Source organism: Pantherophis guttatus, chromosome 5, assembly GCF_059756535.1.
Source record: "Pantherophis guttatus breed Tessera chromosome 5, ASM5975653v1, whole genome shotgun sequence".
In the NCBI taxonomy this organism is placed as follows: domain Eukaryota; kingdom Metazoa; phylum Chordata; class Lepidosauria; order Squamata; family Colubridae; genus Pantherophis; species Pantherophis guttatus.
The window spans coordinates 13,124,751-13,145,853 of NC_142067.1; the positions used below are offsets into that span (position 1 = coordinate 13,124,751).

General features: G+C 46.1%; 1 long non-coding RNA gene across 1 annotated transcript in view; it reads right to left on the reverse strand.

Moving 5' to 3' along the window:
• The window catches only part of LOC117660476 (uncharacterized), a 73,313-nt gene extending 52,502 nt beyond the window's left edge, over positions 1–20,811 (reverse strand). The window contains exon 1 of the long non-coding RNA XR_004589661.3: positions 20,639–20,811. This is a non-coding gene — a long non-coding RNA (uncharacterized LOC117660476). The remainder of the gene's footprint in view (positions 1–20,638) is intronic.
• Positions 20,812–21,103: the final 292 nt, after the last annotated feature.

The following is a 21,103-nucleotide window of genomic DNA, read 5'->3' on the forward strand; positions in this document are numbered from 1 at the left end:
AGGAAATGGCTTATAATCTGAACTGGTCTCTCCACACAACATCCTTAGTGAAGTGTGCAAACGAGTGTCTGTATTCCCTGCGTCGAATGAGGAGAGCACATCTTTCTCCTTCTGTGCTAGCCACTTTTTACAGAGGCACGATTGAGAGCGTTTTAACAAACTGCATCCCTGTTTTGTTTGGTGGCAGCAGTGCCTCAGATAGAAAGTCCATTCAGAGAGTGGTTACGACACCGGAGAAGATTATAGGAAGCTTCCTTCCCATTATTCAGTATGCCGCTTATGTGCTTAGAGCTTGAACCATTGTTAGAGACCCCATACACCCACTTCATGGACTGTTTCTGTTGCTCCCCTCTGGGAGGAGGTTTTGAAGTATTTGTAGCAGGACTACCAGATTCTGTAACAGCTTTGTTCCTTATGCCATCTGTCTGGCAAACTCGTAAGATTAGTTTTTTCTCACCATGTACATGTACACATCCGAATTAGACTGGGTTGTTTCTCCGTGTCATATAATATATGTGGGTTTATGCATAATTTTGTATTTATTTTGTCATGATTATGTACAGTAGTGTACACTGGAGGCGGTGACCCTTTGAGAGCTGTATGCAATGAAATTTCATTTTAATGTATGCCAATGAGTGTACATTCAAAGTGACAATAAGGTCATTCCAATAAATAATAAATTATAGTCTCCATTCACTTATTGACCAAATTTGATTCTGCTCAATTTTAGGGGTCTCCGAATGTCATAAAAACCCAGTCTCAGCACGATAAGAACTCAGCTGACGATTCCATTATTTCTTCTTCAGTGTCTGCCACATCCTCTTTATATTCCAAAACCTCTTCAAGCCCCTTTCCCTAATCCCTTAAAATACACGCAGAATCCACATCCTTGAATCGAATGATATCACAGATTGGTCTAGCTCCGTCTTTAGCAAGGCTCCTAATGCGCCTGTTTTCCTCAGAAGCACTGAAGATCCCACTTCACGGTCTCAAAACCTTGCAGCTTGGCAAACAGTTCTAGAATTACCGCTGGAAAATTTGCTTCGGAAATGCTTCTTCCGTTTGGAAAAAAACAATTTGATTGCTTAAGCCCCCCAACTGGTCCAGCTCATGTCATTACGGTAAGGACTGTTACATTTCCAAGCGCACGCAGGAACCCAAGTAAAGTGCTTGAGAAGCCAGCCAAAGCACATCTCCCTGACATCCCTTTCCCCTCGCTGACTTTGCAGCCTATTAGAACCTAAGATCAACAGCCAAAACAAGAAAAGGAGGCTACACAGAAATGTTAATATTACCGCACCCCACTTATTTTGCTGGAAAATGGAAAAGGCAAAAATTACTCCTGAAAGCCTTTTGCTTCCTTAAAGAAGAGTGCACTACTTTAGAAATCAGCAGGTAAAATCGTGTTTTATGAAAGCATGGTTTTATTTTTATTTTCAATTCTGCTGTTTTATTTTAATGGACCAGGTTTCTTTTCTTTTTTTTTTCCAGGTCCTCCTTTAGAGCAGAAAATCTCTTGAAGGGAGTTGCAAAACAAAAAAAGCAATTTATGCATACAGTAAAGGCAGAGGTGGACTTCAAAAATTTTAGCAAGGGGTTCTTTGCCCGGTTGCTGGGTGGGTGTGGCTATGGTGGGTGTGGCCTAGTCAGCCTCCTATTCCATGGGGGGGGCGTTTTTGCCCTCCCCGGGCTCTGGAGGTTTTCCTCGAGCCTCTGGGAGGGTGAAAATGGCTGCCCCAGGCTCCGGAGGCCCTCTGGAGGCCAGAAACAGGCCTGTTTCCAGCCTTCCCAAACTTCCGGTAGGCCTGTTTTTCACCCTCCCTGAGCCTATGTGCATGCCCTGCACTTACCTGCATCCATAATGGGCCACATGGGGACTCCTGGGAGGGGCGGGTTGGGGTGAGCGGGGCCAACCAGAAGTGGGATTTGGAGGTTTTCCAAATTGCACAGAATCTCAGCTAGAGGTTCTCCTGAACCCCTGCGAATCCCCGGCAGTCCACTGAGTAAAGGTAAAGGGGGAGATGCTCATCTCCATTTCAAGCCATTGAACCAGTGCTGTCCGAAGACATTTCCGCAGTCATGTGGTCAGCATGACATCACGGAGTGCTGTTATCTTCCCGCCAAAGTGGTACCTCTTTATCAACTCGCATTTGCATCAGGGGTGGGTTCTAAATTTTTTTACTACCGGTTCTGTGGGCATGGCTTATTTTGTGGGTGTGGCTTGGAGGTCATGTGACTAGGTGGGCATGGCTAGCTGGTCAGAGTCATTTCTGGAAGGTCCTCGCACTTACAACCAGTCCTCGCACTTACGACCTGACTCATTTGTTTGCTTTTAACACTGATCAGCTATAGGACGGCCCTTTGAAGCCCCGTGGCAAGAGTTTAAACAGTTTTTTTTCCCTCTAGTCATCAGCTGGGACTCAGGAGGCAGCAATAGATTGGGGGTGGGACCAAATAAAAGGTAAGAATAACATGGGGGGGTAGAGGGGTGGGGGGCAGGGGGGAGAACCGGTTCGGTGATGTCATATCATCACCACTACCGGCTCGGCCGAACCGGACCGAACCAGGAGGAACCCACCACTGATTTGCATGCTTTCGAACTGCTAGTTTCAAGCTGGACGAGGTTGGGAGCTCACCCTGTTGCTTGGTGCCCGGGTTTCAAACCAGGACTGCCGGCTTTCCTTAACAGTTTCTTAACAGCTGAGCCACTGCACCATCAACTAATGTACATATGCTCAGAAAACATACTTGCTTTAGGAAAGTTTATTCCCCAATAAGAACACACCCAACTCCAGCCTTAACTATTTTTGCACAGGCCCCAAATTATGGCTAGATGCAGGCTGCTGCACCATATGCTAGTAACAGTAGGCATATGTATTTTAGTGGTGACTTGTTGAGAAGTATGAAATAAATAGAGATTCTATTAAAAACCACAAGTGTTACAGCAAAGCAAAAGCACAAATTATGCAGATTGAGATGGCCACATGAAAGTCTTTTTTTAAAAAAATAACTAGCATGGCTGAAATGGTTCACTGTCGCCCTGCTGAGACAATCTGCCTGTACATTCAGGACCCCCGAGATGTGCTCTGCCCTTATGGACAGGAGATGTCTCTCCGCCCAGCGCCCCAGACAATCTGCCACTGCCAATGAGTCCCTCCCTGCCGATTGATGTGGGCTTTGGCCGTCACGTTGTCTGTTAAGACCAAAATGTGTTGTCCCACAATGGCTACTTTGAAGCGCTTGAGAGCCAGATAAACCGCCCTTAGCTCCAGCCAATTTTATTTATTTATTTATTTATTTTTAAATTTGTATACCGCCCTTCTCCCTGAGGACTCAGGGCAGTGAACAGCCAAGTAAAAACATAAACTACAAACATTAAAATACAATTAAAAGATATATATAAATTTGGCCCCATGATTAAAAACAATAACAGACAATTAAAAACATTTTAAAAAGTGTTAGGCCAGCCCGGCTTGCTGGAAAAAGAAAGTTTTAATGGCACGGCGGAAGGCACCAAGGTCTTGGATTCTCCTTATATCTGGGGGCAGTTGGTTCCAGAGGGTGGGTGCCCCCACAGAGAAGGCCCTCCCCCTGGGGGTCACCAGCCTACATTGTTTGGCTGATGGCACCCCGAGGAGGCCCTCTCTGTGGGAGCGCACAGGTCGATGGGAAGCCGTCGGTAGCAGCAGGTGGTCTCGAAGATAACTAGGTCCTATGCCATGGAGCACTTTAAAGGTGATAACCAACACCTTGAAGCACACCCGGAAGACCACTGGGAGCCAGTGCAGCTCACGCAGGTGGTGTTGTATGGGAGTGCCATGCGGCTCCCGTGACTACCCACGCGGCCGCATTCTGGACCAGTTGGAGCCTCTGGGTGCTCTTCAAGGGGAGCCCCATGTAGAGAGCGTTGCAGTAGTCCAGGCGAGAGGTGATTGATCTTGTGAGACCTGTCTGCCTGGGTCCACCAGCCCTACGCGATCCATGACTGACAGTGAACCCCCCCAACTATAAAGGCTGTCGTCCGTTGTGATCGTCAGCTGATCTGGCTCCTTGAACAGGCATCCTCTGGTGAGGGCCTGTGATCTCCACCACCAAAGGCACTGCAGTACCTGTAGGGGAACTCTTACCCTGTCCTGTGAGTTGCTCCTGCTGGATCGTTGGTATGGCAGGAGAAACCATTGCAGCGCCCTGGCATGTAGTCGTGCCCACGGCACGATGGAGATGCACGACATCAGGTTCCCCAGGAGCTACAACAGGAGGGTGAGTGGTACTGTGTCCATTGCCGTGATGCACCCTGCTAATTGCGGCAACCTGACCTGTCTCTCCGGTGATAGAGAGACCATGCATACGGATGTGTCTATTATGGCTCGCAAATGGAGCAATCTGGTGGTCGGAGAAAAGTGACTTTTCCTGTTGTTTATGGAAAAGCCATGATCTTGTAGGACCTGGATCATGATCCTTAGGTCGGCCTCTGCCTGAACCGCTGACGAGGACTGAATCAGGATGTCGTCCAGGTAAAATCGGACCCTGATTGGTGTGGATCGAAGGTGAGCTGCCAGAGCCGCCAATATCTTTGTAAAGGCTCTTGGCGCTGAAGACAGGCCAAATGGCATAGCCTTGTATTGATAGTGTCTTTCGGCATATGAAAAATGGAGGAACTGTCTATGAACCGGTCTGATGGGAATATGGAGATATGCCTCTGTGAGGTCTATGGAGGAGAGGAAGTTGCCCTGTCGTACACTCCCCCGAATTGATTGGAGTGATCGCATTTTGAAGCGTTTGTACTCTAGGCACTTGTTCAGACATTTGAGATCTAAAATAGCTCTGCACTCCCCTGAGCTCTTTTCTACTAAGAACAGTATTGAATAAAAGCCCTGTCTCTGTTCCTCCTGAGGAATAGGTTGGATTGCTTGGATATCCAGGTGGTGTTGAATCGCTGAGTCCATCAGGCCTCTTTTGGCTGCATCCCTGGATACTGGGCAGCTGATAAAAAACCTTTGGGGGGGGTGGAGAGTACCCATTTGTCTGATGAGTAGCCTCCCATTGATGGAAATGGAGGCTGAGCCGGCCACCCAGATGCTGAACAGCCCTGCAGTCATTTTGAACGACGATAGGGGTGACTTCCTGCTCCACGAAAGGGCCGCTTGCCCTGAAACTGCTAACATCCCCGGAACTCAGACCTCTCCGACTGTCTGTCCCGTCTGCCAGAATATGGCCTCTGGGGATTGTTGATATTCGACTCCCAATTCTGGAGCACGAAAGAATTGCCTCCTAGAATAAGGTGAGAATCTTCTACCCGCCCTCCGATAAAGGTAAGATTTGATCTTGCCCCTGCCCTTGGTCTCCACCAGGATAGGGTCAAGGGCTTCCCCAAACAAGTTATTGCCCGTGAAAGGGGCCGAGGCCAACTTCCATTTCTTTTTATTATCAGCCTGCCAATGCTTAACCCATAGCAGGCGACGAGCTATTACTGAAGAGGCTAGTGATCTGGATGCGAACTTAGCCGCGTTCAAGGTGGCATCTGCTGAAAACTCAGCTGCAGCCACCAGCTTATTTATGTCCTGGTATATTCTCACATCCTCTGGGGGTATCCGTTCCTGCATCTGGCAAAGCCAGAGCAAGGAAGCCCTATTGAAAAATGAAGCTGATGTGGCTGCCTTAATTGCCCAGGCCTCTGCCTGGTGGGCCTTTCGCAAGGACAATTTAGACTTCTTGTCCTCTGCCTTCAAACGATCTGTTGCTTCTGCGGGCAAGAGAGCTACTGAAGCCATAGGTGCCACTGGATTGTCTACTGTGGGAACCTCCAAGGCTTCAGACAAATCTGAAGCTACGTTGTAAAGCTTCCTTTCAGATCTAGGAGGAGGCATGCCAGCTCCTGGATTGGTCCACTGTCTTTTTTTTTATTATTATTTGATTTATATGCCGCCCTTCTCCGAAGACTCAGGGCGGCTTACAATGTGCTCAGCAATAGCCTTCATCCTTTTGTATATTTATACAAAGTCAGTTTATTGCCCCCACAAACTGGGTCCTCATTTCACCTACCTTAGAAAGGATGGAAGGCTGAGTCAACCTTGAGCCTTGGCGAGATTCGAACCCTGCAGTAATTGCAGGCAGCTGGTCTTAATAAGCTTAATAACAGGGTGCCTTAAACCCCTGTACTACCAAGGCTCTTTGAACCACATCCAAAAATAATTTGGGCAATGGAATTACCTCAGTTTCCACCATAGGCTCAGAAAAGAGCAAATGACTTGCCCCCCCCCCCCCACCCGGGCTCTGGGTCGATTCTGAAACCTGATCAGGATCCAAATTCGTTACTGTCTTGGCTTTACATAGTAATGACTTGAATAAATCCGGTTTAAACAGGCCTGTGAAAGGAGATGGATCCGGATTCAGCCCTTCATCTTCTGAGAAGGTCTGGAATTCCTCCTCCTCAGCCGAGGAGTCCCCACTCCTCATGGAAGGAGCAAAACAAGTGAGATCCCGAGAATCCAGCCAATCCTCCTGGATCATGGGCTGTGCATGTTGATGTTGAGAAGAGGAAACCCCTTGAGAAGGTGGATTCCTCTGCGGCAAGCCTGCAGCTATTCCCTCTGCAAAAGCTTGGGAAATAATCTCTTTCAAATGTTCAGGTAATTCTTAACCAGCTTCCTCCACTGGGCGGATCCCCGCAGCTGTAGGGGTAAAGGAGGCTTCTGGCCTGACTCTGGGAGGAGGAATGTGCTCCTCTAATCCTATTGCAGGCAAGTTAGCACTTGCAAGAGAAAAGGCTTCAGCTCAGTCCAAAACCTCTCCTAAGGTTGGCTAGCACGCCTCTCTGGTGCCATCTGGCAACAATTGGCAGTGAGAAACTGATTGCAGAGGACCTGGAAAATTACCAGGATCCAATGGTCCTTCTTCCTGAGGTCTGGAAACATCTGCCCCTCCCATATGGGCACCTGGCAAGTGGAAAAATAGGGACCACCTTTGGTGGGAAGGTAACAGCGTTCCGTGTGCCTTTGGCATTTAGTCATGCCGGCCACATGACCACGGAGACATCTTTGGACAGCGCTGGCTCTTCGGCTTTGAAATGGAGATGAGCACCGCCCCCTAGAGTCAGGAACGACTAGCACATATGTGCGCGGGGAACCTTTAACTTTAACATTTGTCCGCTGAGTCTCTGTGGAGCCCACCACTTCCTGAGACAGGCTCGTGCACCCTTAAACATTTCTTAAATTTAGGAATGCTTTTATGATGTCCAACCCAAATCTACTTCCTTGTAATATAAACCCACTGCTTTGTTGAACAACATGCATGTAGCTATTCTCGATTGCCTTGCAAGGGAAAAAAAAACATTTTACACAGATTGAATGAATAATAATAATAAAAAATCTTGTTTCCAAAAGCATTTTCCTCCAGAAAAAAACCCCCAGAAAAGTCATCATTTAATATTCCTCCACACATTTTCTGTTGCAAAGGTCAGGGAACCGTGGAAGAGGGATTTATTCTGCTTTAGACATCACTTCTCTAACCTAATCACCTGTGGCCAACAGCGATTGTCTTCCAGTGATGAGGAAGAGAAAGAGTTCCAGTATTATTACTTTGTTCTTTGATGCCACCGAGGTCAGCTGCCTGGCAGGCTGGGTAACTTGGAGGAGATAGTTGCCAGATTATAAACAGCCTTCACATTTATCAAATGAAAACATGACATTTTTATACAACGTGAAGGGCACCCTGAGTAAACCCTTCTAAGGCATAACTCACTTTTTTTCTGAGGGACGAGAAGCGTGATAATAAAGCAATAAGCAGCAAAACCCAGCACAATTAACTAAACGGCAAGGCAGTTAATTATAAGGAATATTTTCTCTATAGTATGGCAAATGAATGTTATTCAGCAATTGCAAAACCTGTAGCACCGTGTATCCTGTTTTGCTTCCAGTTTGAGAGGTAGGTAGGTAGGTAGGTTGGTAAGTAGGTAGAGATAGAGATAGATAGATAGATAGAGAGAGAGAGAGAGAGAGAGAGAGAGAGAGAGGGAGAGAACAATTGGAGAACTGGTTTGGTGTAATGGCTAAAGCAGCAGGCTAGAAACTGGACACATAACATAGAATCATAGGGCGAGAAGAGACATTGGAGGTCTTTTAGTCCAACCTCCTGCTCAAGGCAGGAGACCCTATACCCATGATGGCAAACCTATGGCACGCGTGCCAGAGGTGGCACACAGAGCGCTCTCTGTGGGCACGCACGCCGTCGCCAGCTGCTCTTCTGGGTTCAGTTGGCCGTCGTACATGAGCGTGATGGAACCTGGAAGAAAGCAGCTGGCTGGTGCACATGTGCGATGGACCAGCCTTCTGGCATGCATGCATGCAATGGAACCTGGAAGTGCAGCTGGTCACCGCATGCATGCACACCGGCCAGCTGCTCTCTTCCGGGTTCTGCCGCGTGCGCGCTCCAGTTTCGGCACTTGGTGCCAAAAAGCTTAACCATCACTGCCTTATACCATCACGATCAAATGGTTGTCCAGTCTATTTTTGAAAAGCTCCTGTGATGGAGCACTCACAGTCCCAAGAGGCAACCTTTTCCACTGATTGTTTTCACCGGCAAAACATTTCTAGGTTGGATCTCCCTTTAACAAGCTTAACAAACTTGTTAAACTTGTTACAGCTTTAACAAACTGATTAGGGGATTAGAGGATTAGAGGATAAAACATACGAAGAAAGGTTACAGGAACTGGGCATGGCTAGTCTAGTGAAGAGAAGGGCCAGGGGAGACATGATAGCAGTCTTCCAATATTTGAGGGGCTGCCACAGAGAGGAGGGGGTCAAGCTGTTTTCCAAAGCACTTGTAAGCCAAGCAAGGAACAATGGATGGAAACTGACCAAGGAGAGATTCAACCTGGAAATGAGGAGAATTTTTCTGACCGTGAGAACAATCAACCTGTGGAACAGAAGTTGCCTTTGGAAGTTGTGGGAGCTTCATCACAGAAAGCTTTCAAGAAGAGATTGGATTGCCATTTGTCAGAATTGGTGTAGGGTCTCCTGCTTGGGTGGGTGGGTGGGTAAGGTTTGGACTAGATGACCTGCAAGGTCCCTTCCAACTAGTGGTGGGTTTCAAAATTTTTTACTACCGGTTCTGTGGGCGTGGCATGGCTTGGTGGGCATGGCAGGGGAAGGATACTGCAAAATCCCCATTTCCTCCCAACAGGGTGGATTTGATTTAAATCGAGTTGATTTAAATCACGATTTAAATCATGATTTAAATCACTAGTAAAAAGGCTTGATTTAAATCAACTCGATTTAAATCATAATTTTTAAAGAGCAACTGTCATCTCTGCTACTCCTTTGACCCGCTGTTGACTCACCGATAGTCCCAGTGTTGCAGAATATACAGCCTCATGCTACATAACTAAGCTCCATTTCATGCTGAATAAACTAAATTATTTATGTATCTTAAATAGAAAACTATCTTACGATAGATTTTTACCCCAAAAGTTTTTTATTAAAATAAACTTGATAAAAATCAAAAAAATCCGATTTAAATAAAAAAACTCCGATTTAAATTAAAAAAATCTGATTTTTTTGATTTTTTTAAAAAAATCATTGATTTTTATCCACCCTGCCTCCCAATCAGCTGGGACTTGAGAGGCAGAGAATAGATGGGGGCGGGACCAGTCAAAATTTTTACTACCGGTTCTCCGAACTACTCAAAATTTCCTCTACTAGTTCTCCAGAACTGGTCAGAACCTGCTGAAACCCACCTCTGCTTCCAACTGTTAATCTGATAATTCTGCCTCAGGCATGAAGCCAGCTGGGTGACCTTGAGCCAGCCACTCTCTCTCAGCCCTAAGAAGCAGGCAATGGCAACCCATTTCCAAAAAAAGCTTAGCAGGAAAACTGCAGGGATGTATTAGACAGTTGCTAGGAGTCAACACTGACTTATGGATGAATGGATGGATGGATGGAAAGAAAGAAGGAAGGAAGGAATTATTATTATAATAAACTTACCTGAAAAACAACTTGAGTTGCTAATATTTTAAACTGAGAACAATCTTCTCTACCTACTTGCTTTCTTTAAAAATTGTGCTGCAGGAGCTCCAGGTCTTTCTTAGGCTGAACAAGAGATGAAATATACATCCCATTGTAGATTTGGACTACAACTCCCTTAAGACCCATTGTTGCCATCATACAGCTTAAACTCTAGGATATTCAGTTTAGGACTCATGCCTACGCAATTGAATGGAGCATCTTTTTACAGAGCCAAAGAGAGGAAGCTTTTGATAATGAATAGTTACCGAGTTATTTCAGAGCTGGTGGGACATCCACTGTGCAGAATCATTGTGTTCTACAAACAAAGAGGTTTTCTTTTCTAGTTTGACAATATGAATGAGCACTGGCTCTCCCAAGTGTTATCATCAGCAGTCCAAATAAAAGATCCAGCACAGATGGAATCTGTTCTCCGAGATTAGGAACAGCAGGGACTTTTGTGGTCTAACTGGCCAGATAATTTCTGATGTCTTTCCCATGAATCAACAATTACGTACACACTATCCAAAACGAGATTCATATATCATGACACGATTTATTTGATTTTGGAGTATGTTACATGAATCCATCACTGTGGTTTACACACCATGCTATACAAGTGCAACCTGAGAGCACGGATTATGATGGTTTGTTCAATAAATCATAGTTTAACACCCAAAGAAAAACATTTCCTGAACATTTTTTTCAGAGGGGGTGGTAATGTTTTCAGCCACCCCCATCAGATCAAATTAGTCAATCCAAGAGGGATGTGGTGGCTCAGTGGCTAAGATGCTGAGATTGTCGATCTGAAGGTCGGCAGTTCAGCAGTTCGAATCCCTAGTGCCGCAGAACTGGGTGAGCTCCCATTACTTGTCCCAGCTTCTGCCAACCTAGCAGTTCGAAAGCACGTAAAAAATGCAAGTAGAAAAATAGGGACCACCTTTGGTGGGAAGGTAACAGCATTCCGTGCGCCTTTGCCATTTAGTCATGCCAGCCACATGACCATGGAGACATCTTCGGACAGCGCTGGCTCTTCGGCTTTGAAACGGAGATGAGCACCGCCCCCTAGAGTCAGGAACGACTAGCACATATGTACAAGGGGAACCTTTACCTTTACCTTAAAGGAAACCAACCCTGACTGTCCTTTGGAAGGACAGATAAATTTCAAATACTTTGGCCATCTAATGAGAAGAGAGGACTTATTGGAAAAGATCCTGATGTTGGGAAAGATTGAAGGCAAAAGGAGAAGGGGACAACAGAAGATGAGAGTTAGATAGTGTCATCGACACAATACACATGAATTTGGGAGACAGTAAGACGGCTGGCCTGCTATGATCCATGGGGGTCATGAAGAGTCAGGCATAATTTAGTTACTAAACAATATCATTCACAATTGCTGAAAATCATCCAGTTGCTTTCTCGCCATATTGAGGTAGCAAACACAACATTGCAATGTCTGTGGAGATTCTTAATCATCCAGGTCATGGCTGTCCCAAAGGTGCTTTTCCAAAAAGCAACTGGACTTTCTTGGGTTTTTTTTCCTTTGGAAAAAGTTTTTTAGAATCAGAGAAGTTTCTTGGGTGAGAAGCAAAATGTTTTCAAGGGAAAAGCATCTTTGGGACAACATTGGAATGTTAAGTCTTAACATACAAAAATATACCCATATGTGACCATTTCCTGCTTGCTTTACTCATCATCATCCCCCCCAAACTTTAAACGCACTGTTTATCTTGGTTTACCAAATGGGTAAAGCCAATCATTTTTTGCATTACAGTAGTTTCGCTTTTAAAATCATTAAGTCTCCTATATTTTGAATTGTTCTCCCATTAGTGATAAAAGATCAATCAGATACACAAAAAGAGTCACCAAAATTGTACTGTATTTTTCGGAGTATAAGACGCACCTTTTCCCCCCAAAAAAGAGGGTGAAAATCTGGGTGTGTCTTATACTCCAAATGTAGCCCCGCACAGTTTCTCAAAGGAAGGTTTCAGAGGCTGAAAAAAGCATCAGAAACGAAGCTTCAGAAAAGAAGCCACCAAACAGAGCTTCAGAGCCTTTTTTTCTGAAGCTGTTTCGGAGGCTTTCAGAGGCAGGAAAAAAAGTTTTTTTCTGAAACAGAGTTTCAGAAGTTTCAGAGGCAGGAAAAAAAGCAAAAAAAAAGCAAGGCACAGAGCTCACAACCAAGGAACCTGTTGCTAAAATTCACCTCTGGAAACAGCTGATTGGGGGTATTCCCAGAGGTTGATCCACCTGCCAATCAGCTTTATTCTTATTTCCCTCCCCAAAAACTAAGGTGCATCTTATACTCCAAAAAATACCGTAATTGTCAACTCAGGACACACAATTCACACCACATTCTGTCTCAGACCTCAGCCTGCTTCATTCTCTTTAAAAATATTGATTATCTGGCCAGATATTAGAAGCTACATTCTGATTTTCACATCAGCATTCTTCTCTATGAAATTTATTCTGTTATTTCCGGTTATAGCAATCCCAACATTCTAAGGATTTTATTCCTCAAAGCTTAAAACAATAGTCTGTCTCTGAATGTATTCCAGGTTTAATCTGCATTGAGTACTTAAAACAATGGTCAGATAATGCAGCTGTGTTATAAAAAGGAGAAAAAAAGGACACATGCTAATTAGCAGCTTTGTCACCATGGACGAAAAAGCAGAAATCACTTTAGCTCAACTTGTACCATATCCTAATTGAACATCAGAAGCCTATGGCAACCCACCCGTTAATCTGAGCTGGATGGAACAATTTGAAGATACTCCAATGAAGGCAATTAAGGAGTTAGAAAGAAGAAAAGGTTCCATAAGAAATGTATAATGTCCATCTTTGATAGCACCCAAACAAGATTAAGCCAGATCTAAGCAACGTTCTGCTTACTGATAACTAGAGTTCTGCTACTTGACTTGATTTTGAGATTAACATTATTTTTCTTAAACAGTCCTTGTGATTACAATTGGAACCAGAATTTCCATTTACTAAGCATTGACTCAGTTGTTAAGTCAGTTATGCACAATTTTACGAATTTTTTGTCATAGTTAAGTGAATCACTAAAGTTGTTAAATGAACCACACAGTGGTTGAATAGATCCAATTTACCTTGTTGACTTTATCGGAAGCCAAGCCTTGCTGCAAGATCACAGACAAATGGTGATTGATTTACATGACATTGCAACTTGGTCAAAAATACATACTGATTGCCAAGTTCCTGAATTTTAGTTCCATGACCATGGGGATGCTGCAATGGCCGTAACTGTGAGGACCAGTCATAAGTCACGTTTTCAGTGCCTTTGTTAACTTCTAATGGTTGCAGAATTAAGAGTTGTAAATTGAGGGCCACCTGTAATTAATTGAAAGATGTAACGTAAAACATAAGCTTTTAGGGAGCGGGAAGCAACTGTCTTAATATTGGGCCCTTAGGTTGACTGATCTCCAGAGGAAACAGTGATTGTACTTAAGGATGGTATCATGTTGCTGGAATGGGCAAGTCCAACATTTCTGGTCCATTGGTGTTCTGCCCCAGCTATGGACCCCAAAGAACGCAGCACACACAAACTCTTTACAAAGCTTATTTACTCAAAATAACTTAGTCTTTATCATTCAAAGGCTGTTAATGAACTGTCTTAACGGCCTACCAGAATTCTAAGATAAGGTAAATCAGAGTCTTACTAGAGTTGGCAGAAAGTCCAGAAGCAGTTTTGCAGACACGAAAGAAAGTAAACTAAAGTTGTTCTCTACAGCTTGTTGCAAGCGGTGGTCTTTCTTAAATAGGCTAAGGGAGTGGCCAATTAGCCCCAAGCCTTACTCTTGAGGAAACCTTCTCCTGAGGAGCCACTCCTCCCTTTTGGCAGCTCTGCGTGCCCGTGCATCCTCATCACTTAAAGGAGCTTCTGGAGGTTCTGAAGGCCCTGGCTGAATCCCTGCCTCTGGCACCACATCTTCTCCAGCCTCCTCACTGTCCGACTCAAGCGCCAGCTGCACAAGCTGCTGGTGCAGCACCACACCAGCCTCCTCGTCGTCGGAATCAGCTACAATCCACGCAGGCCACTGGCGGGCCACAACAATTGGGGATTAAACACATTATTTTAAACACATTACTAAGTGTTCAAAGGCAAAAGAATGCAGAATCTTAACCTTTTGATTCTTATAAAAAAAACACCCAAGCTCCAGATCAAAATAGTTTGGGAAATTCATATCAGAGGTCTCATGCAGATCAAGCCTTCTTCAGCCTTGTTTTAGCACTAAATCAGAAGTTCAGTATGATGCAGGGTTAAGATGCTAGACTACAGGTAGTTCTTGATTTACGAGAACAATTGAGCCCAAAATTTATGTTGTTAAGTGAAACATTCGTTAAATGCGTTTTGCCCCATTTTACAACTTTTCTTGGCAGAGTTGTTAAGTGAATCACTGCAGTTGACAAGTCAGTCACCTGGTTGTTAAGTGAAACTGGTTTCGCCACTGACTTCAAAATAGCAGAGTTAGAAGGGACCTTGGAGGTCTTCTAGTCCACTTTGCTTCTGAGAAGGTCGCAAAAGGAGATCCCATGACCCTGGGACACAGCAACGGTCATAAATATGAACCAGTTGTCAAGCCTCTGAATTTTGATCACATGATCTTGGGGATGCTACAAACGTAACTGTGAAAAACGGTCGTAAGTCACATTTTTCAGTGCCGTTGTAACTTTGAACGGTCACTAAATGAACTGTCGTAAGTGGAGGACTACTTGTAGAATCCGGAGACATGTAATCAAGCTAAACATGAAACACTAAAGTTCATTTTCACCCAGTCACTCCCTCTTAGCTCAATCTATTCCACAGGATTGTTGTTGATGTATTTAAAAAAATTAGAAGGAAAGATTTTTCGGGGGGAAAAATATTTTTTCAACTGTGATAGATTGCTTTGGAGAAAGACCAGGAATTAAAAGAGAACAATAAAGGTAACAAATAAATAAGTCTTGGCCTTGCATAAATCTTAGAAACACTCTTAAGTAATAAAACGGTCAGGCAATTATAACCCATAGATTTGGTCACATCCCCCCCCCAAGAAACAAAGATAATCCACAGAAGTTTATTGAAAAAACAATGATTAAACAAACAAACTTCAAACTGCTTTATATAAGGCATGTCCAACTACAGAAGGCAAGCTGTGGGTACAAATATTCTAGTCATGTCAGTTTCAAAGATACAAATAATTTGTAAGAGTTTCCCTGCCTACACTTTTATATAATGCATAAATAAAATATGGGTTTTATTTTACATATATTGTAGCATGGGGGTCAGAAATGCGACTATAGCACTTACTAGAGGTTCAATAATGTGAAGCTCAACAGGGTACAAGCTGAATTATGGAAATTAAAAATGGAAGTGTGAAAACAGCATTTCATTAAATTCAAGATCACTTAATATGCTATTTAGGCTGCTCAGCAGCCAATAAAAACAGGACAGGGAGCAAAAATTCTATTTGCAGAGGGTGGCAATGAAAAAAAAAAAACCCTCTGGTCACGTCACTCTTAAATAAGGGCCATCATTTCAGAATCAGCACTGTTGGTACAGCAATCTTGCAAAAGTGAAGGTTTGGATGGCGTTAGACTCCCGTATTGCAGGATAACTCTGCCCATTGCCAGGAGTTCGATCCTCACTGGCTTAAGGTTGGTTGACTCAGCCTTCCATCCTTCCGAGGTCGGTAAAATGAGGACCCAGATCATTGGGGGACAATAGGCTGACTCTGTAAGACCGCTTAGAGAGGGCTGTAAAGACTATATGAGTCTAAATGCTATTCATACACTGAACTTAGCCGTACCGTGTGTACATTTTAACTTGCTATGATATGGGAACAGGTTGGGCAAGTTTAATGAATATAATATAGTTAAATAACTGAGCATTTAGCACAGGGGTGTCAAATTCAATTTCATCGAGGGCCACATCAGGGTTGTGTTTGACCTCGGAGGACCCGGGAGGGCGTGGCTGGGGAGGGCGTGGCCAGCTCGACATCACTCTTTGAGGCTCCGTTTTTGGCCCCGATGGCCTCCTGCAGCACTCTGCCAGTGAAAACAGCTCGGGGAGGTTGTTTCAGCCGAAAACGGAGCCTGGGAGGCCATGTACAGCCCTCCCAACCTCTGTTTTCACTGGCAGAGGCGCTGCAAGCCGATCCTTCACTTTTTCCAGGGCGGGCCTACAGGCCAGATCTAAGCACACCGCAGGCCAGATGTGGCCCACGGGCTTTTTTTTCATTTTCATTTTTTCATTTTATTAAATTTGTATACCGCCCTACTCCCGAAGGACTCAGGGCGGTGAACAGCCATAAAATAAAACATATAGATACAAAATTTAAAATAGAGATAAAACTAATTAAATAAATTTGGCTGAACCATTTTAAAACCCCAATAAATTAAAACCAAATTTAAAATTCCATTTAAAAAGAGGAAAAGTTTAGGTCAGGCCAGCTTGATGGAATAAGAACGTCTTAAGCGCGCGACGGAAGGTACGCAGATCCGGAATCCTCCGTATCTCCGGGGGGAGCTCGTTCCAGATCGTAGGTGCCCCCACAGAGAAGGCTCTCCCCCTGGGGGCCGCCAGTCGACATTGTTTGGCCGACGGCACCCGGAGGAGCCCCTCTCTATGGGAGCGTACTGGTCGGTGGGAGGCTATTGGTGGCAGCAGGCGGTCCCGTAAATAGCCAGGTCCTAAGCCATGGAGCGCTCTGAAGGTGATAACCAAAACCTTGAAGCGCACTCGGAAGACCACCGGGAGCCAGTGCAGCTCGCGCAGGAGAGGCATTACATGGGAGCGCCACGTCGCTCCCATCACCACCCGCGCGGCCGCACTCTGCGCCAGTTGGAGCCTCCGAGTGCTCCTCAAGGGGAGCTCCATGTAGAGAGCGTTACAATAGTCCAGACAGGAGGTGACGAGGGCATGAGTGACCGTGCGTAACGAATCCCAATCCAGAAAGGGACGCAACTGGCGAATCAGGCGGACCTGATGAAAAATCAGGTGAGTTTGACACCCCTGATTTAGCACATGGTGTAAATCTTACTGCAGATAATCCTCAACTTACAACCATTCATTTAGTGACCGTTCAAAGTTACAACAGCACTGAAAAATGACCATGACTTATTACCATTTTTCACACTTACAATGTTTGCAGCATCCCCATGGTTATACGATCAGAGTTCGGGTGCCTGGCAACTGGTTCATATTTATGACGGTTACAGTGTCTCGGAAGTAAAAACCAGCTTCTGGGGAAAAACATTGTCAGTTGTGGTCATGTGACTGTGGGCCATTACAATGTCTGTGAGTGAGCCAGTTGCTGAGCAGCCAAAAAATGCAGTCACATGACCTTGGGGTGGTAAGAGATGGCCACCATAGCTTCAGAACCAGGTCGTAAGTATTTTCTGGAGGATTCAATGTAACTTTGAACAGTCACCAAATGGCCAATCATAGGTCAAGGACTATATGTACCAGATTGGAGAAAAACCAGGGGAAATCCCCACTTAGCCAAGATAGTGGCTAAGGAACACCGGCCAAATGAGCCTAGAATATCCATGCTGAGCCTAGCCTACCTCGCAGGTTTGATGCGAAGTAAATAAGCAGATGACTTTCTGACTTGTGGTTCAAATGCTTAGAAAGAAGACAGGATGAAAACTCAATTACTTTCTTATTGTCGACATAAAAGCAGGATTTCCAACTAATGTCACTGCATTCAGGCCATAAAAGTGCAATCTGTATTGCCATTACCAGGAAAATGCAAATGCAAAGAAACCATTTCTGCTATCTCAATATTTCCAATAAACTCGATTTTCCTCAGCATTTAAATATCTGCCTTTTCCCTTACTCATATTCCTTAGGCTAGAATCCTGTTTCTTTGCAAAGAAAGCTGTTGTGCTCCCCTCAAGATTTACAAAAGTTCGCTCCCCAGAGTCATCCATGATTCTCCATTTCTGGGAACCAATCTTAGATCCCCGCAAGTCCACATAAACCTTAATTGGACTGCACACCTTTGAATAAATTTGGCAAATACCATAAAGTTCAACTTTCACCAGCGTTCCCGAGTTTGGTGGTGCCCTCCGGAGGCTCTGACCTACAAATTCCACAGTCCCCAATCCATTCAGCATGTGTGAATTGGGACTGAAGGAAGCCGAAGTCCATGGTTGGGGATACCGGAAAAGCGCCAAGGAGCAACAATCGCTATCCCAAAGGTGCTTTTTCAGGAGGCAACTGGACTTTCTTGTTTTTTCTTTGAAGATGTTTCGCTTCTCATCCAAGAAGCTTCTTCAGTTCTAACTGGATAGTGGAAAATTGAAGGATTTATACTCCTTGCAGACAGCTGGTCATTTGCATCGTTTTAGAGAGTCGTTGAGGCCACTTGGAGGTTTATCTGTGTCCTCAGGGTCACCTGAGTGGTGCTCCTGGTTCTTGTAGTCTGCAATTTTTCCTCTGGAAATCCATTCCTACTCCCACACCATCAGGGGCAGGTTTCAAAACCCATCGCTACTGGTTTGCTCATGGGCGCGTGCGTGCTCACTCGCGCATGCGCAAAAGCGTCCAGGCGGGTGCCACCACCGCTACTGGTTCAACCCGGATAGCAACCCACCACTGCACACCATTCAAAGGGTGTTCATCCCAAATCATATAGTTAAATCCTTCCATTCCCCACTATCCTGTCAGAGCTGAAGAAGCTTCTTGGATGAGAAGTGAAATGTCTTCAAAGAAAAAACAAGAAAGTCCAATTGCCTCCTGAAAAAGACAACCATGTCCTCCTTTGGACAACCATGACCTGGATGAATCTCTACAGACAACAATCGCTGTGCTTTTACTATTCAATTCAATTCAGAATAGAGCTGGGTAGGGACCTTGGAGGTCTTGTAGTCCAACCCCCTGCCCAAGCAAGACACCCTATACCAGGGGTGGGCAAATGTGGCCCTTTTACAACCTGTGGACTTCAACTTCCGGAATTCCTGAGATAGCCAAGCTGTCTCAGGGATTCCGGGAGTTGAAGTCCACAGGTTGTAAAAGGGCCACATTTGCCCACCCCTGCCTGCCCTATACCATTTCAGACAAGTGGCTGTCCACCCTCTAGTTAAAAACCTCCAGTGATGAAGCACCCACTACATCTAGTATAATCTATGCTTGAAGTCTACAACGAAGTATTGTTTGAAGCAAAGATCCCTAAAACATGGACAGAAGCCATTATAACATTGATACCGAAAGAACACTCTGATTTATTACAAATAAAAAACTATAGACTGATATCATCGTTAAATGTAGATTACAACATCCATGCCTCAATAATTGCAGAAAAGATTTTTATAACAATTTGTAACAGTAACAGAGTTGGAAGGAACCTGGAGGTCATCTAGTCCAACCCCCGGCTCACGCAGGAGACCTATACCAGGGATTCAAACCACCGATCCACAAGCTCAACGTCTTAGCCGCTGAGCCACAAACCATAGGTGTAAATGAATGCCTTCATACACACACACACAACCTCTGAAGGCAAACTGTTCCACTGATTAACTGTCCTCACAGTTAGGAAGTTTCTCCTTAATCTTCCAGGTTGCTTCTCTCCTTGATTAGTTTCCATCCATTGTTTCTTGTCCTATCGTCGGGTGGTTTGGAAAATAAGTTGACTCCCCCTTTTTCTCTGTGTGTAGTACAACACATCTTTAGCGTGTAGTAGAAGACACCGCCGCCCCCCCCCCCCCGTCTTTCTACTACAGGCTAAGCAGCCACCAACTCCAGCCACGTTTCACCCATTCTGTTTTACGCATTCGGCCCCGACAGCGCGCCTTTGATTTATGACTCCGTGCGTCATGGGAACGCCGGGAACACGGATTGACACAAACACACACAAACAAACACACACGGTCCCGCAAAGCGTGACCTGCATCTTCTTTCCCCCCCCACCTCCCACCCCCCAATTCGAGAGGGGGGATTCCCAACTCTTTGTCGAGCAGGCGAGTAGAAGAGAAACCCCGGGAGCGCGAAAAGGGAAACGGGGCAGCAGTCGGGCAACGCCAGGAAGTTTCAAGCGGCCCAAAAACTCCTGCGGAGCCGCCGGAGCCTCGCTCCGTCCCGCCCTCAACTCTCTTCCCGGAGAGACGCCGGACCCCTTCTGTCCTTTCTGGGCATTCGTTCGCCCTGGCCGCCCTTTTTTGGGAAGGCGCGCCAGCCTCCTCCTCCTCTCCTCTTCCTCCTCCTCCTGCAAGCGCGGACCGCTCCGGAAAGTTCCGCTCGGGCTCCTTCTCCGCCCGCTTGCAGAGGCCTTCGTCCCGCGGCCGGCTTCTCTCCGCCCCGCTCGCCCTCTCCTCCTCCCAAGGGGCGCCTTTGCTTTCCTTTTTCTGAGGAAACGTGGCGTGGTGGGGAACAGCCGCGGTGGCGGCTCCCGCGCGCAACGCGCCCGGCTTTAGGCGCGCCTTGCCCAGCCCAAACTTCTCCTCAGCCCGCCGAGCTGCCTGCCTGCCTCCTCTACCACCACCCCGGCCCGTTTCCAGGCGCAACTCCGAGCCGGGAATAAGTCCCAACCGGGCGCGCCCACCCCAGCGAGACTTTCGCAGGCGGCACAGCGCTATAATCACCCACCCACCCAAACCCGACGCTGCCCATCTCGCCCGCCTGCCCCGCAGGAACTCACCGGCGCGCACGTGCTGGCGCTTCCCGGCCGCTGCCCGCCAGGCTTCGCCTTCGCCCGGGAGGGACGTGGCAGAAACGAGCGGCTGCGACCGCGGCTCCTCCTCCCCAAGCCCAGCTGCGAAACGCGGGAGACGCCTCCCGGCTCGGCTCTAAGCCGCAGGCGGGACGCCCTCTGCCGAGCGAGGGCCGCCTGAGCCGGCTACCCCAGCGAGGACGGCCGCCTTGGGCTTGGATGGCCGGCCTTGGTTGGCTTTCCTGTGGTTCCACCCGCGGCGCGGCATCCTTTTCCGCCGCCTCCTTTTGTGTGTTTGTGTGTGTGTATTTTTCTCCTGAGAAAGGTTTGGGTTTCTTTTCAAAGGCCCTGCCGGGACGAGCCCGAGGGACGCGCGCGCACGCTGGTTGGGTTCCGACGACACGCTTAACCCGGGTCAACAGCAAAACAAAACAAAACAACAACGAAAAAAAG